The sequence below is a fragment of the Euprymna scolopes genome, chromosome 20 (assembly GCF_053919585.1).
Source record: "Euprymna scolopes isolate OS-2025 chromosome 20, ASM5391958v1, whole genome shotgun sequence".
NCBI classification, from domain to species: Eukaryota; Metazoa; Mollusca; class Cephalopoda; order Sepiida; family Sepiolidae; genus Euprymna; species Euprymna scolopes.
In genome coordinates, this window is record NC_136501.1 from 13,524,242 (window position 1) to 13,542,100 (window position 17,859).

The following is a 17,859-nucleotide window of genomic DNA, read 5'->3' on the forward strand; positions in this document are numbered from 1 at the left end:
AAAGTCTTTTTTCTCTCTCTACTGGTGACGTCATTTCGCATGCATTTGCATATGCACGTCCGCGCTTGGTTACAGTAGTAGTTTTGAAGATAAAGTTTTGTTGTATTTTAACGTTACCTGGAAATCAAAACACGTTGTATGCCTCAGTCGCAAATAGAACAGAATTTTCACTCGTTTTTTTCTTTGTAACAACGACATTTATTTCCTTATTGGTAGATTGTGACGTCATCCACGCGATTTCGGCCGTTCTACACGATTCTCACGTAATCTAGAACGTTTTCCACGCCTCTCATCTAATCTCGAACGTTATTTCCATCTCTCACGTGATATCCTTTTTAGAATCTTCTTTTCTTTGCCGGTGACATCATTTTGCATACATTTGCATATAATATCCCTCCGCGCTATGTTACATACAGAAAGAGGAAGCGGAGCAAACATGCAAGTGACAGAGCAAAACTACTGAGATATAAATTAAATATAAATATTTATTAACATCAAATAATAAAAGAAATGTGTATTTTATGTATTGAAACCCTACGCCAGTAAGTAGCGATTAACTTAGCTAGTATGAATTTTGGTGAGGGTCACATTAGTACATTACGGCTTGATTGAAGCAGGGTCAAAGTTAGACTCCCTGGACAAAACATATCTAATGATATGAGAAAATGACGTCACGTGTTTGAGCGAGAGGACAGAGAGTTTCTAGTCAGTCTCTTTCGAGAAGCTGAACGAGACAGTTCAATAATGTAATGATCTGAGCTGATGTTACAGAGTATCTGCCCGTCTCTGTCTCTCAGTTCCCAAGTTAAAAAAACAAGAAATAATTAATTCTAGCAAGTTAGTTTCTCCCTCAATGAGTAAACTCTCTCTAAATAAAACCTTTGAAAATTAGGCAGTTCATATTATCAATATACTTAAACTTAATGTTTGTTTGTTCACGTATGTCATAGATGACGTCATAGCAGATGATATATATTATAAAGCTGTATTCTTATGTTTGTTCATATACGTCATATATGACGACATAGTAGATATATGTACTATATATGAGCAGTAAACGTCATATATGACGTGATAGCAAAATATATATGACGGCGTCATGTGTGATGACGTCATACATAATGATGTCATAGCAAAAAGACACCTTGAAAAGTATAAAAAGTAAATAATCCTGGACAATGCTGAATAGATTCTAGTATCTATCTATCTATCTATAAAAGTGAAAGTGTGTCTGTCTGTCTGTCTGTCTGTGTATCTGTGTATCTGTGTGTCTGTGTGTGTACATTTCCCTACGCAATAACTCTGTCAACTCGAAATTTGATATACAGGGTACAGAGATTTGGGAGGCCTGGACAACTTATGGTAGACACATAAAAGTCATGGAGAGAGTGCACCAGAAATTCCTGAGACACATTCTGGGCATCAGATGGAGCTCTTTTATAACTGATATGGATGTTCTCATACGAACTGACGTATCTTGTATCGAGAAGTTGATTATACGCAACCAGATGAGGTGGGTTGGACATCTGACAAAGATGGACGAGAGATTGCCAAAGCGCCTGTTCTATGGTGGAATTACTCAAGGAAAGCATCCACAACATAAACCTAGGAAACGCTTTAGGGATAACATCAAAGATAATCTTAAAGCTCTTGGAATTGACGCGTTCACTTCGGAAAGTGCTTCCAATGATCGTAAAAAGTGGTGCCCCTTGGTCTATCATGGCTGTGATAGCTTTGAGAAGAAAAAACATGAGCATGCAAAAATGAAGCGTAATATACGGAAGAAAAATCTGTCAGATCTATCAGGTCTGTCGGAGGCTTTCGTGCAGAACCACATCTGTGAATTACTTTATCTGGAGCTGGCCTAGCTAGCCACAAGCGATCACATGAAGATCAATCTTTCTTTGATGGGGAAAACACTGTGGGGCACAGATGTTCTGTTTGCTCTGTGGTCTGTAAATCGAGTGGAGGTCTGAAGCGTCATATGAACGTCCACAGTAGAGCAGCACCAGTTGGCATCCCTCAATCTCAGCGTAAGTGTGACCTTGCAACAGACTGTGTAATAGCAGGGCTGGTCTGAAGAGCCACCTTCGTTCCCACAGTAGATAGAAATTGATGCATATTGATCACATCTCCACATGTATATATGTATGTGTGTATATATATATATATATATATATATATATATATATATAAAAATAACAACAATATTTCAAAAGAACATGAAAATGAATGAGTAATCAACAATAAAGCAAGGGAAAGATGGTCTTCTGCTGTCAAGAAGTGACAATCACCATATATATATATATATATATACATATGCATGTATATATGCATGTATATATGTATGTATATATATATATGTATGTATATATGTATGTATATATATATATGTATATATATGTGTATATGTGTATATATATGTATATATGTATGTATATATATGAATATATGTATATGTATATATATATATGTATATATATATATATATGTATATATATATATGTATATGTATATATATATGCATATATATATGTATATATATCTATATACATATTTTTTTTTTACACAGTGATCACCACTTATCAAGGCCCGGAAGCCACTCAGGGATAAGGGTTATTGCAAGTACAGTACGTTAGTGTGGAGATTTGATGAAGTGTTTAATTAAGGGGGCGGTTCATTAGGAATTTGTTAACATTGGACTTGAAGACATCCAAGTTGTAGTCCGGAGGGAAGCAGGCAGACAGAACAGAGTTCGTGAGGCGTGCAGTTCTAAGAAAGAAGCTTTGTTCATGGAATCCGCGTTTTGATTTAGGCACAGATATAGAGTGGGGGAAATTTTTCACAGTGGATTCAGCTAGACGGGTGTTTTTCGTGAAAGATTGGCGAGGGGGGACCAGAGATTGGAGTTCAGACGAGCACCTGCCATGGAAATAATGATAAAACAAAGATAGGCTCGCAACGTCTCTTCTGTTGGAGAGAGGTTGCAGGGTAGAGAAAAGTCATCCCCCACTAAGCCACAAAGTCTATTTTGTACTCTGTCAAGGCAGGATAGGCTGTTTTTAGCAGCTCCTGCCCAGATATGGCAACAGTGTTCCATCCTTGGACGTATTTAGCTTTTATATAGATATATGTATGTATATATGTATATATATATATTTTTTCAGAATGTGAGAGATTGTATAATAAATTCCACAGCAAAACAACGTCGCAGCTCACACGAGCCATGACAGTCAACGAACCGGAAGTCCAAGACTCGAGTTTCGCCCTCATTTGGGCTCATCAGTTAGACACATCCAAACTCAGGATTCGAAACCCGAGCCTCTTGCATGCGAGGCAAGCACTCTACCAACTGAGCAAACGCCCCGCACACAACAATTTCTATTAACCAACACAGATCAAGCAAACCGCGCCGAAATCTGACTGTGAAATGAACCTACTTCGTCTCGACAAGGGACGCGGCCGTCCAACCAGTCAATAACCCTTGCTGATGTCTCACAAGTAGGATTTTAACTCGAAGGGACGACGCCGTCCAGCAATGCTAACCCAACGAGCAACTTATAATAGGATTTTCAGAATGTGAGAGATTGTATAATAAATTCCACAGTGGAATTTATTATATATATATGTATATATATATGTATATATGTATATATATATATATATGTATATATGTATGTATGTATGTATATATGTATGTATGTATATGTATATATATGTGTATATATGTGTATATATATGTATATATATGTGTATATATATGTATATGTATGTATATATATGTATGTATATGTATGTATATATATATATGTATATGTATGTATATATATGTGTATATATATGTATATGTATGTATATATATGAATATATATATGTATATATATATATATATATATATATATATATACATATATATATATATATATATATATATATATATATGGTGAGCCAAAAGTCGAAAATATTTGTCGAATCGTAAGAGGCAGACTTCAAATCTGTGTAAATCAAGAAGGAAAACAATTTGAGCACTTGCGTTGATACATGACATTTAATTTTCATTAATATAATTGTCTTATTACATATAGTTGTACGTATACTTACTCTCTAAATAAATGTTTTTTTTTTACTGTTCACTTACTTTTGGCTCATGCTTCTATATAAGGTCATTCACAGACAATCTTCGGACATGTCACAGCTCTTCATTGTTTGGATGGATAAAAGAGAAATCACTGATTAATTTTGTGTCATGTGCTAACCCTCAGTGAATATTTTGAAGCGCGTTTAAATATTTTTCTTTTATAAAACTTGATTTAAATGCATTATAAATTCATACACATTCACTCCCACACACACACATACACACATACACACATACACATATTGTATTTTGTGTCTTATGATTAGTCATTTTGGAATATCTTTGAACGAAATCTTATTTAAGCTTGTTCAAATGGTTAAGAACCGATTGTAACACAAGGCATACATCTTATAATAAACCTGTTATAATATATTATTTTCTTGATTATTGCCAAATTAGAATACACACACACACACACACATATATATATATATATATATATATATATATATATATATATATATATATATATATATATATATATATAAGGATTTATAAGGATAAAAATTCAATATGGCGTAATGGAAAAATATAAAGGTATCTGCAGCTTCTCTTTAATTTTCGAATTTTTACCATGTCAAATCACATTTCAATTCCTTTTGACGGATTTATTGTTGCTATTTCTTCCGATGAGTTAAGGGTATAATAGATTCACTGATTGATATAATAATTAAGTGATTGATTTTGTGCTACGAAACAGATACTGTCAAGAATTGTATAAGTCAACTGAACTAAAGGAATAAATTATAAAATGGTCAACATCATGAATTTTGGAATATAACTTTTTGTCATTTATTCTCTATATTTATCTGTAATTACATTGAACTTCTTAAATAAGGATTGATATATAATAAGAAAATATATTTCTACAGATATATATATATATATATATATATATATATATATATATATATATATATATATATATAATCCACTGACAGCTGTTTCGACAGAACACAGCTCTTCATTATGGCTAGACAACTTAAGCACATTCGCACTATGTATGCATTATCTCAAATGTAATATGCAATCAGTTCTTTTTTAATTTTAAATCTGAACGAAAAAGACATCGAATATTCTCACAGAAATAGAAAGTTTTTAGCATTCTATCCAGATGGTAAATCGTAAAGTGATTTTTCTATCTGATTACACAGCTTTTGCTTATAAAAGAGAAAAAAAGATGTGATCACATGTGTTCTTTTATATGTTTAAGAAAAAAGATACTTTAAAAAAAATAAAGAGTAAAAAATAACATACTTTAATATAAGGTATCTTAAATTATAGAGTTGCATTAAATTTTGAAAATCAATTTGAATTAATAAAAATGTCGAAAAAAAAAAAAAAAAAAGAACCCCCAAAAAACTCGGCTATTTTTGTTGATTACATTCCTAATAGATAATTAATTTGTTGGGCCCCGCAAAGTAATGATAATTCTTGAGCAAATCAACCAACAATGTCGACAAAAGATATCCGAGCAAGAGAGCTCTCCTCCATTTCTAAGGAAACGCATTAACACAGCAAGAAATCCCCGAGCCCAAAGAGAGTGAAGAGACTGCTAACCTCTCCCCATCCCTCCGACCGATCATTCTCTCTCTCTCTCTCTCTCTCTCTCTCTCTCTCTCTCTCACACACACACACACACACACACACACAAATATTGAGCCGCCGCCTCTCATGGAATTCTCGCCTTTTTCAATTCTGCTGCACGCACACAGAACAACATCACAGATCTCACTGAATCATAATAATAATAGAGCCCCTCTTGCCAAAGGGGAGATAATCCAATGTAAGGCATGCTGACCTGCATAAAAGGCCTGTTAATAATAAAGCAGCTCATCTTTGATACGAGAAAAACCAGCAGCTTCTTGCTGGAAATTAACATCGGTTTACTGGCATTCCTCTGCTCTTGTCAGCTTTGATAATTGGCAAAACATTTTGGCGTGGTATAAAATTTACTTTTTATCATCTCTCCCTGTCTAAATTCTTCTTTTTAAGTCTTTTTTTTTCTTTTTTACTATGAAAGACTTTTTTTTTTTCAATCGAGAGCTACACAGTTGAAGAAAGAAAATGACTATCATCAATTGGATTCGTCTCTATTTCCTTGAGGCATTTTTTTTTCTTCTAAATTAAATTAGTAAGTTGTAAGGATACTCTTTGACTTATTAATTAGGACGAATACTAAGAATCCATTAAATAATTTGTAACGCCATTATACAGGGTGGAATGATAAAATTATCGCCCTAGAAAAAAACGACATGATTCCATTTCCGTTTGATGAAAATCTCTTTTCTTTTCTTTTTTTTTGTTGCAGACCGTCTATTAATTGGCCAGTTCTGTGCCAATCCCAAGAGTAATAGAAGCCTTCTATCATGTCTGAAAATGACACAATATTCAACGAGCAAGATTGGAGATGCGCCAATGTACAACCTCTTCCAATCCAAGTTATGACGATAGAACAATTGCTAGCACCCTCAAAATGCAAATCTGGACAATTCAGCATACAAGGGCATAGCTCAACGAAGTTTCCGTCCACGGTTATGGTCCTTGGTGTGCTTTCAAGTGAGGGCCACATCATACCACCTCACATCTTCGAAGTGTACCTGGATGTGCTGAAGAGTGTGGTGATCTCCTGGTGCAATCAGGTGGCTGCTGGCAGATCCTGGATGTGGCAGCAGGATTCGGCGTGGGCCCACAAGTCCAAAGAGACCCAGGCTTGGCTTCAGAAGGAGTGCTTCTCTCCCTGGCCCATCTCCTCCCCCGATCTAAACCTGCTGGACTACTTTGTTTAGTCATACATCGAGAACATCACCAACATGACCTCCCACAACATGAAAGCCAGCTTGATCGTTGCCATTCGCAAAGTATTTGCTGAGCTCCTGCTGGCACTTGTGGAAAAAACATGCTCCCAGTTCCGAACCCGTATCGAGGCAGTGATTGAGGCTGAAGGCAGCTACATTGAATAGATGTCAGCTCTACTACATAATCAAGTTACTTGAATTGATTTTTTCAATAAAAGTTTCAAAATAAAAGCTGTAATATTGTTTTGTTTAGGGCGACACTTTTATCATTCTACCCTATATACACAGGTTCTTTCAGTCTAACAGACTATGGATACCCACGAAGGGGTGCTAGCGCATGAAATTTTTGTGGTAGGAAGTACGCAATCTCCAACCACACATCCCCTGAGTCGACATTGTTAAATACCAGAGGCAAGTGAAGTGTGTGTACAAGATGACTGGAAACAAATGCCGAGATAAGCAGAGACATACAGTGGCTAGAATTCCCAAATAGTCACCCATCTAGTACTAACCAGGCTTAATATTGCTTAACTTCAGTGATCTGACGAGAACCGGTGTGTCAATGCAATTATGCCATATATATATATATATATATATATATATATATATATATATATATATATATATATATATATATATATATATATATATATATATATATATATATATATATATATATATATATATATATATATATATATATTGAGTAAGATGATTGATAATTTGTAATTAAAATTAAAAATTAAAAATCGGTTTCACAAGGAAGACCAAACAAAATCAATAAATTGTATGATCGTTTTGGAAACGATGTTTTTATTGAGATAGACAATAAATCTTGGACAATAATTTTATCATTTAGTTTTTTGAAACAAAATCTCCTCATCAGCAAAAATATTGGGTGTTTTTTTTAACGACACCAAAAATAAAACTAGCATTTTTTTAAAGTAAGGCAAATGTATCTTTTAATGGTTCGCCTTTTAAAGCTCGTAAGTATCATCGTTAATGCATTCATTGGGATGTTATATATATATATATATATATATATATATATATATATATATATATATATATATATATATTAGTGATGGGACGATTCCAAAATTTTTCTCAATTCCGATACAATTTCTGATTCCGATACGATTCCTGATTCCGATTCCGATTCTAATAACAAAAAAAAACAAAAGAAAAACACAACTATAGTATACGAGACCTCTGCCGCCTTTATCGAATGAGTTCATTAAATGGCGTCGATTTAAATATGTTTAAGAATTGTTCCAATATTTGGAGTTTTACTTATTGCAGAGAACAAAGAGTCTAAGAAATAAATATACCAAATTTATTATTTAAAAATCAACTAACAATTCGTTTCTGCCAGTTTTTTTTCTTCCTCTTGAATAATTTTTTGAAACAAAATCTATAAATAACAGACATGTTCATTTTTTTTTTATTTGTATCTCGCCGATAATTTATATACGAGATACACATTGGGAAACCAATAAATCATAAATTCTTTTCATGTGAAACTTATGCATTTATGGCAATGTCATTAGAGATACCGGAAAATGTGACTTAAAACCGTTTAATTTTTTTTTTAAACCCTATAGATTTTGTGTGAAAGTGTATGTGTGTGTGTGTGTGGGGGGGTGCAGACAAACATTTTTGTTTGAAGTTTTATTGATAGTATTTCTAACACTGAAGAAGTTCATTATTCTCAGACAATTTATTGATATTTTTAACGATATTATGATGGAAAATATTTTTAATTAAAAAAGTATTAATATTTGATGAAAAAAAAAAAAAAAAAAAAAAAAAATATATATATATATATATATATATATATATATATATATATATATATATATATATATATATATATATATACTAGCATGGGTGCCCGGCGTGGCCCAGGTGTTTGGAGGTGTGTGTTGACCAAAAAAAAAAAAAAGTGGTAGTAGGAAAGCAGGCTTGAACCCGTACCGTGAAGGAGGAAAAGAACGGGACAAAAACGTGTTGTAACTAATCTTTATTAATCCCTATTTATCCCTAACCATAAATAGAATGGATTCCATAATAGTTAGTTCACTTTATTTTATCATAACAAAGGTCTATACAAATTTTCAGCTAGATCGGCCCAGTAGTTCCCGAGAAAAAGTAGAACGGACAGACAGACAGATAGACAAACAGACAGACTGACAAAGAGAAATATAATATAGATTATTTGATTATTTGTTAATCTATTCGATGTGCGGATAGTATCAGATCTTTTTTCGATTTTCTTTACAGAAAATTCTATCATATTTCTAGAATTTTCTTTAGAATTTGTTTTCCTGTATTTTTATTTACATTTCTTTTTTTTTTCATGTTTTTTTGTGCTCTTTTTCAACAAACAATTAGATTCACTTATTTTTTTTTAAATCTTCTTCCTCAACAACCAATCACATTCGCTTATTTTTTAAAAATCTTCTTCCTTAACAACCAATCACATTTGCTCATTTCCTCCATTTAAAATCTTTACGGTTCTGTTTGTCTTTTTTTTCCAGTTAAAATAACTTAACACTTCCCAAATTCTCATGGAAATATCTTAACACTTCCAAAAATACATTAATGATGAAAGACTTTGAAATTATTCAGTGCTTGTGCTAGGAGCTCTTGTCCACCTCAACTCTATCCCCACCCCTGGGGCCTTCATTAGAAGACAACTCTTTGTAAACAAGCAGATGTGTTAATTTTTTTTTTTTTTTGCTCGTTCACCCCCCCCCCATCTATGAATTTTTCAGCATTTATTAAATAAACTACACAACTTTTGAAGAACTTGAATATTTTTAATTAATATTTTTTGAACAGATGGAAATGGACAGTAACATTTAAAGCTACTAAAACTAAGTTACTTCCCTTTAACAATTACAGGATGCCTTCTCAACCACCGATAGCCACGACTAATAACACCCTATCACTGCATTGAGGACATGGCAAAAAATGTAGATTCCCTCTATTGTGCTAGAAAACTACTCACACCTGAGAGTATCCTGTACCTTTCTAAAGTCACCATTCGCCTATGCATGATATATTGGTGCCACATCTGGGATGATGCATCTACCACTAGTCTCTACCTCTTGGACAGGATCCAAAGAAAAGTCTCAAATCTAATATGTTCTGCACTGTCAACTAAGCTCCTATCCCTGTCTTATCGCAGCAATCTTGCATTCATGCGTTTGTTTTACAAGTATTTTAATGCATGGACAATTGGTGGCCTTGTAGAGGTACAGGATACTCTCAGGTGTTAGTAGTCTTCTAGCAAAATAAAGGAAATCAACATTTCTTGCAATTTCCTCAACACTGTGATAGAATGTTATTAGTTATGGTTATCGGTGGTGAGAAGGTTTCTTGTAATTGTTAAAGGAAAACAGTTTAGTCTTATTAGCATTAAATCCATTTATGGCCCCATTCCACTACAGACTGTAGAACGTTTTCGAAGAATATAGCAAGAGCTACAGCCCTAACTTTGCCCGCCTTATCCAGTGCATTGTATATGTGGTTAGAGATGACTGTTAAAAATCCTAAATCCATACTGTCAGTCAGAGAGAAGATTAGGTTTTGTGAGGTGGTGGACTTGTGCTCGATTGATTAAGAACTCAAATATTTTAGTGTAGAGTGGGTGGGAGGAGATAGATAGAGTGATAATTGAGCGGGTCAGTTTTTTCATAAGAATTCTTCTACCCTGGTACAACACAAAGGTTATTTTCCAGCTATTTGGGAAGCAGATTCAATAAGACATTTGTTGTAGAGTTTGGAAAATACAAGGGCTAGCTCAGCTGAGCATTTCTTAATTAGTATAGCAGGGATGAGATCAGGCCCACACGCCTTGGAGGTGTCTATGTTTTTTATGATATCTCGGACATGAGAAGAGGTGATTTTCAAATCATCAATTGTGGCTTCAGTAAGAATAGGGAAATTTGGGAGGGAGTTGTTTGTTGGCTCTAAGGTGGAGTTGGAGGCAAGCAGTTCAACCTTCTCGGTTGCCATGAATGCGACCTTCTGGTTGTTGGATAAGGGGAGGAATTACTTATTATCCTATAGTCATTAGACTATTATAAAATTTTCAGGAATATCTTCTGCAACGCTATGTGTCTCCTGGTTATTTTATTTTATTTTTTTACAAGGTAGTCACCACTTATCAAGGTCCGGAAGCCACTCAGGGATGAGGGTTATTGCGTGTACAGTAATCAATGGGATAGTATCGTAGTAATCATTAGTATTGGAGATTTGATAAAGTGTCTTACTTAAGGGGGCGGTTTGTCAGGAATTTGTTTATGTTGGACTTGAAGGCATCCAGGTTGTAGTCAGATGAGAAACAGGCAAACGGAAGAGAGTTCCACACGCGTGCACTTCTAAGAAAGAAGCTTTGCTCATAGAATCTACGCTTTGATTTTGGCACAGCTAAAGAGTGGGGAAAATTTTTTACAGTGGTTTCAGCTAGCCGGGTGTTTATCGTGAAAGATTGGCGAGGGGGAGGGACCAGAGATTGGACCTCAAACGAGCCCTTGCCATGGAAATAACGATAAAACAAAGACAGGCTCGCAAAGTCACCACAGATGTGAATGTTAGCCGAAGGATGAGCAGACAGGATGTGGTCAATTTTCTCAGATATAGTCTTAAAGACAGTAACTCCGCTGTTGTAGGGGCAATAGAGGGCAATTATAAATGCAATGGTGTAAGCAAGTGCAACCTGGAAGCACATATAAGGCAAATTAGAGTCTTCTCTGAAGATATCCCTACCACACGGAAAGCCATCATTAATGTAGGCACATATTCGATGGGCGTGCTTCAGAAGCTAAAGAATGAGGGTGGAGAATTGTATGTTATGATTTCGATTCTAGCTAATTTTACCTAAGTCATATATATATACACACACACACACATATATATATATATATATATATTAGTTTTGATCTCACTACTATATATTAGGTTCAATATAATAATCGATGAAGAATTACGTCTATATTAATAAATACATAATTTGCACGAGAGAAAATATTATATTTAAGCGGTTCTTACGACCGGGCAACACTAGGTGGCTTGCTAGTATATGAATAAAATTTTAGAAAATGTCTAGAAAAATGAAAATACTGCAACATATTCAAGACAGATTCAAATCAAATATCTTTAAACTAATATTTTGATTTTTTTGTTTTCACATTGATAAAGTTTCGTTTATCAAAGAAATGAAATATTCGTCTACGAATGGGTTTTTGATTTAAATCTTTTATATATTGTAGTGTTTTCACATTTTCATTTATTTTTCTGGGCTTATATACAATAATACGTTTAGATCACTTTTATAAGATCGTTTTATAAGCTGGAACTTTTTAAATACTTTGAAGGGTAAATCTATCAGTTTTTTAAAAGAAGTATTTACATTTAACGGTCGGAGGTTACATCAATCGAAACTTTGTAAAAAAAAACACAACCAAAATGAGAACAACAGTTCAAACAATAATATTTGGATTGTTTGAACTGTTGTTCTCATTTTGGTTGTTTGTTTTTTTTACAAAGTTTCGGTTGATGTAACCTCCGACCGTTAAATGTAAATACTTCTTTTAAAAAACTGATAGATTTACCCTTCAAAGTATTTATAAAGTTCCAGTTTATAAAACTAACAGAATTATCATCAATCCTCATCTCAAAAATATACAAAATCATCTAAAAAAAAAAAAAAAAACGGAATGGACAAAGGTTTATAAAAAGAAAAAAAAAAGACAAAAAGAAAAAAACGGAATGGACAAAGGTTTATAAAAAGAAAAAAAAAAGACAAAAAGAAAAAAAATAGACTTGGCCCTATTTGCGTTTTGAATTGCTATATTCTTTGTGAAACAAAAACCCAAACGTTTTACCATTCGTATCATTTGGATTCATCGGACTACTGTTCTCATCTTGTTTGATTTTCACAAAATTTCGGTCATGTAACCTCCGACCTTCTTCAGGTGTATCTTGTCGAACTCAGGAATGTCACACTCAAAATGAGAACAGTAGTTCGATAAATCTAAATAATACGAATAACCAATCCTTATCTCAAAAATCCAGAAACGTCATATTTTACCATTCACCAATAGCATCCAGTAAGAACGGTCGGAGGTTACATCGTGAATTGTGAAAAAACCCCAACTAAAATGAGAACAATAGTCCAAACAATCCAAATAATAAAAAATAATTCTCTATCTTCATCTAAAAAAATATACAAAGACCCATTTAACTCTCCAATTATTATATCCGCCATGAAAATGGGGAAAGGTATTAAAAGGAAAAAAACAAAAACAAAAAAAAAAAACGGTTTCTGGATTGTGTTATTTATTTCATCAAATTATGCATGGAGGATTGTGTGATAGTTCTTGATAAGATGTAGAAACGTACCTGTAATTTGATTGGCTCCTCTCTACCTTCTTCTCTCCAACCTTTCTCTAACAGACGCAATGTTGCTAGTCTCGGACTTTTTCTATAAATACTATTATGATGTGTGTTTTTCAGAATTATCTGATCTAGTTCCTGCTTCTTTTGTTCCAGCTCGTTTAACTCATTGGTCTCGTGGTCTTCATGAATTTACTACAAGGAGTGTGCAATAAGTAATGCCGCTGACCTACTTCCAGTTGTCTGTCTAGCTGAAATTTTGCATGTGCAATGATTTATATCTCTACGGGTTATATGGCAAATTACAGCGCTGAAGTAATTGTGGTTTCTGTTTTACAGGTGTTTGAACTGAGTCAGGTGTGGAATCGAGCCTGTTGAATGTCGAGCAGTGATCTGGTTTTTGTATTTGAAATGACGCACACCACAGGAGACTTTTGATGAAATGAAAGAAACTTATGGTGATTATGCCCCATCATATGACCTTGTAAAACGCAGGCATCGTGAATTCAAACATGGCCGGAAGTCTGTGGAAACAACTCCCAGACCTGGTCGCCCCCCCCTTCTGCCATTGATGAAGCATCTGTCCGTCAAGTTGAGGCTGCCATTTTGGAAGATTGGCGCATTACTATTCGCCAAATAGCCCAAGATGTTAAGATTGGTACAGGGTCTGTGGAAACTATCATTCATGACCATTTGCATATGCATAAGGTGTCTACCAGATGGATTCCCAGGTTGCTCACACCATTCCAGAAGCAAGAACGTGTTGAGTGCTTGAGGATGAATTTGGAGATGTGCCAAGAAGATGAGTCAAAGGTTTTCAAAAGACTGATTACACAGGATGAAACCTGGGTCCATCACTATGACCCAGAGACCAAAGCCCAGTCAATGCAGTGGAAGCACTTGGACTCACCACCTCCAAAGAAGTCAAGGGTGCAGCCCTCCACTGGCAAGGTCATGCTCACTGTCTTCTGGGACCAGGACGGAGTAGCAATGACAGATTTCCTGGCAAAGGGTACCACAATTACAGGAGCCTATTATGCTTCACTTTTGAGGAAATCAAGGGAAGCTATCAAAATCAAGAGGTGGGACAAGATCAGCAAAGGTGCCCTCCTTCTGGAGAACAACGCTCCAGTCCACAACTCGCATGTCGCCAGATCAGAAGCACGTGCGTGTGGTTATGAAATCTTCCTCCCCATCCTCCCTACTCTCCTGACCTTGCATCCTCTGACTTTCACCTCTTCCCAGCCATGAAGTTGTTTTTGAAAGGAAAGCGTTTCCCAGATGATGCAGCCTTGATTTCTGAAGTCACGTCGTGGTTGGAGGACCAACCTGGGGTGTTCTATAAAAATGGTCTCCAGAGCTACATCAAACGATGGTAGAAATGCATAACTCTGGGTGGTTCCTTACTGTGCCAAGTTTCGTTGCTCTACTGCTATGGGAAGTGGGTGAGGGGCATTACTTATTGCACGCCCCTCGTATTTTCATATCTCATTATAATACAACTTCCTATTTCAGTAACTTTTTTCCCCCAAGAACCTCAAGCTTGTGGAGCTCTCTTCCTGCTAAGTTCCCCCCTCCCCTACTTTTAGCCTTGGTCTTTTCAAGGTCAATAAGCATCTTCTGTTTCTGCGATAATCAGTTTTTGTTCTTACCAGTTCCTTACATTAAGTGGCATCACACTATGTCTGAAGCAATTTTTATAGTTTTACGTGTATGTGATCGTTTAAGAATTCTATTGTTGGTTCGATCTATAATGAATTCATAAAGAATTTGGGGGAATTGTAGAGCTAAGCCAACAAACGAAAAAAAAGTGTAAAAAATATCAAATCTGGAACAAATATGTGCAACTATAGTCAATAAACTTGGACTCACCACCTCCAAAGAAGGCAAGGGTGCAGCCCTCCGCTGGCAAGGTCAATAAAAGTTACTTTTCTACCTACCAGACTCATTTTTTGTGCTTTTTAAAGAACTTTTAGCTGCTCTTTATTTCATCTTAAATATTCGGTTTTTACGAGCTGTTAGCAAACAAGATAGTGATAAATTAATTGTGGGAAACAAGCGGGACGCCATTTTGTTGGCTAACAGCTAATAATAATTTGATATGAAAGAAAAAGCATTTAAAACTATTTGTAAAATAAAACCAGCTACATAGTAAGTAGTAACTTTTATTTGTGTTTTTTTAATTTAAAATTTTTTTTTATTTTTATTTTTTTAAATTTTTTATTTTAACTTTTTTAATTTTTCATATTTAAAATTTTTTTTATTTTTGTTTTTTAATTTAAAAATTTTTTTAAATTTAAAAATTTTTTATTTTTATTTTTTGAATTTTTTAAATTTTTATTTTTTCATTTTTTTAATTTAAAAAATTTTTTAAATTAAAATTAAAAATTTTTTTTTTTTAACCCCCTTTTTATTTCCGTTTGTTCGTTTCACTGCACAATCCCTGAATATTTTTTATGCTGGAGAGGAAATTATAAAACTATTTCTGAAGCACGCAGACAGTATTTGTTGATGTTAAATTTTTACATCGACATGATCATAGAATAGCATTTTTATTTCTATTAAAAATTCCTTTCTCCACGTTAAAAAACGACCCTGGTGTCTAACTCTGCCCTCGTGGGGAGGCAAAGTAAACAGGAAAATGCAATATCCATACACATAAATTTGATTTTTTTTTTTCTCGCACTGACATTGTTATTAAAAGTCTACTTTTCCTATTTAAAAATTATTAAAACGAACTTCTTAATACACTTAGCTATAGATACACAAGCAACTTCATGAAGGTTATCTAATTTGCATATTCTTTGAAAAAAAATTCTTTAATTAATTGTTCATTTTTTATGGTTTCTTATTGGATGTTTGGTTTCATTTAACTATATGGGATTTGGACATGTGAGACAATTTCGATTTTCATTTCAGCCGGTAAACATAGCTGCTAAGGAGTCAAAATTGGAAAAAAAGTTGACCTTGGTAGGAGTAAGTTGAAAGAAGCTGTTAGTTTTGCGCATGCGCAAAAAGATTCATACTTAAATTCAATAATTTTTTTCACTTTCATTATCCATATGTAAATAGCTCAAACGGTAATGATGCTAGAACGCTAAATAACGACTAAATTCGATTTTAGCTGTTTTTTTTATAACTTTTGAAATTATTATTGGGTACAATATAATAGTCAATAGAGAATTGGCTCTAATAATGAATACAAAATCTGCATGAATTATAATATTTATGCTTATGTTATGACCGGGCAACGTCGGGTGGCACACTAGCATATATTTTTTATTTTTTTATGACATTTTCACCCCAAACAAGGCACATTGCCACTTTGGTGTAGGGGGCTACTATCAGGGGCAACAACTACTGGGGTACTATGTAGGGATTTGGGCAACAAGATGTCGGTTCACGTTGCACTCGAACTTCTGCACGTCAGTACAGTTGGGGAAGTAGGGACCTGGAATGGAATTCCAGAGTCTAGCAGTTCTGGGGAAGAAACTACTGGAGTAGAAAGATCTTTTACATCTAGGGATCTCTACAGTGTTGGGATGGGATTTAGCAGCCTGACGGATTTGTTGAGGGTGTTCACGTCGTGGGGGCACGAGTGCTTGCAGTTCGTCACAGCATTCATCATTAAAATACTTGTAGAACAGGCAGAGGGATGCAACGTTTCGTCGATGGGACAGAGGCTGAAGCTTAGATGCCAGTTCAGGGCCTATCAGATTTGCGACCCTCCTTTGAACCTTGTCAAGGAGCAAGAGGCTAGTAGCAGATGCACCAGTCCAAATATGACAGCAATACGCCATACATGGGCGAATGGTGGCTTTATAGAGGCACAAGATACTTTCAGGTGTTAGTAGTTTTCTAGCACGGTAGAGAGAGCCCACCTTCCTTGCAGCGGCCCTGGCGATGCCTTCAATATAATTGTTCCAACTCATGTTTTCTGTGAACGTTAGGCCAAGGAGTTTGAAAGATGTACTCTCAGATAAAGTCGTTGGCCATTGCTATAGGTGGTAGAGAAGGTTTCTTGTAATTATTGAATGAAACTAGTTTAGTCCTGGTGGCATTGAATGTGACCATCCATTTTTGTCCCCATTCTACTACAGATTGGAGGTCATCCTCTAGAGTTTCTGCCATTTCTTTGGATATGTGTTCATTTGTTTTCCTGTCTTGCCTGTTATAGAGTTTGGTGTCATCAGCATATCTACCCATCTCAGAAGCAGTTTTGTCGGGGTGGTCATTTATGAATATCAGGAACAGTAAAGGTCCAAGGATAGACCCCTGGGGCACTCACGCATTTATATCATATTGTTTAGATGTTCGACCGTCGAGGACAACTTGGATTTTTCTCTTCTCTAAGAAGGATTTAATTATGTTAAGTATTCTACCAGTGATATCGTATGATCTAATTTTCCTGAGGAGACCCTCATGCCATATCCTGTCGAAAGCCTTAGATATATCTAGAGCTACTGCTCTGCCCTCCCCCGCTTTGTCCAGTGAATGGTATATACGTTCTGAGATTAC